Here is a 1,155-nt window from a genome sequence, read left to right on the forward strand (position 1 = left end):
CAAATGTTTTCAGCTGCTGAGCCATTTCTTTGGGCTTGGCCCTGTGATTTGATTATTTAAAGGATAGAAAACAAAAAACAAACAAAGAAAACATTGAGGTGTGTTTTAGCTTAGTGCCTGGATTTTTTTTCTGAAGAATCTTCCATGTACATTTGAGAGTGAATGTATTTTCTGCTACTATTGCATATATTTTGCTAGTATGATAGTCTAACTTATTTGTAGTGATTTTACCTTGTTCTCTTTTCATGCTGACTCACTAAAGTGAGATCTAAAAATAACTAACTACTGTTGATGAACGGTTTGTTTTATCCTTACTTCAACAGATTTACTTCATTTTGCGGTTCTCTTGCATAAAATCCTACATCTTAAAAGACAGAGCTAGCCTTTTCCATCCCATCTTGGTTTCTAGTAACAGTTTTAGTCTTAAACTTTTTTATCTGCTATCAGGGAGTCAATCTACTTGTTTATGATCAGTTAGTATTGGGGCCTGGTGATAAAGACTAGAATAACCCACTGAGGGAAGATGGATTCAGGAAGAGGTAATATAGGCAATTAACTGCAGGCAGTACTCTGTGGTGTGGAAGAATATTTTAGAGGGTATGTGGAGGGCTTGGTTATACATTCATAGTCTTTGGAGGGAGATATGGAAATATTTGCCATGCCTGAATATCTGTTCTTGTGATCCTAGAGGCAAATCGTTGTTATCATTGCCTTGCAACATGATATCACACTTTTGTGTATGTGGCTCAGGTGAGAAAGAGAGACAGGACCAGGATAAAATATTTTTTAGCCCTTTTCTGAGCCCTTGTAAGGTCAGTCCTGTACCTTAAGGATCTAAAACACAAGGTTAAAAAAGGACTCTCCATGAAACCCCAGACAAGAGGCTGTGCACCTACACTTTGGATCCTTTCTGGAGTCACAGATGTAAAAAGGAAAATAAAGATACAGGAATTAAAAAGAATATACTATTGCATGTATTTTTTGGTAAGTTAATAAGCTATAGATAGCAGCTTGTAAAAGGTCCTTGTCATGTACCCGCACAAAACAGGTTTTATAAGTAATTATCTAAGGATTTGTTGTTCATTTTGTCAGACCCCAGGAAAAGACAGCTGTGGAGTTTCTAGATGGTGTATGTTGATGCCTGGAAAGAGTCAA

The 1,155-nt window shown here is 36.8% G+C and overlaps 1 non-coding gene across 1 annotated transcript; it reads left to right on the top strand.

The window, feature by feature from the left end:
- Positions 1 to 799: 799 nt before the first annotated feature.
- On the top strand, positions 800 to 924 carry LOC127218684 (small nucleolar RNA SNORA26). The gene has a single exon (XR_007834233.1). It is a non-coding gene; the product is annotated as a small nucleolar RNA SNORA26 (small nucleolar RNA).
- Positions 925 to 1,155: the final 231 nt, after the last annotated feature.

Source organism: Phodopus roborovskii, unplaced genomic scaffold, assembly GCF_943737965.1.
Source record: "Phodopus roborovskii unplaced genomic scaffold, PHOROB, whole genome shotgun sequence".
NCBI lineage: Eukaryota > Metazoa > Chordata > Mammalia > Rodentia > Cricetidae > Phodopus > Phodopus roborovskii.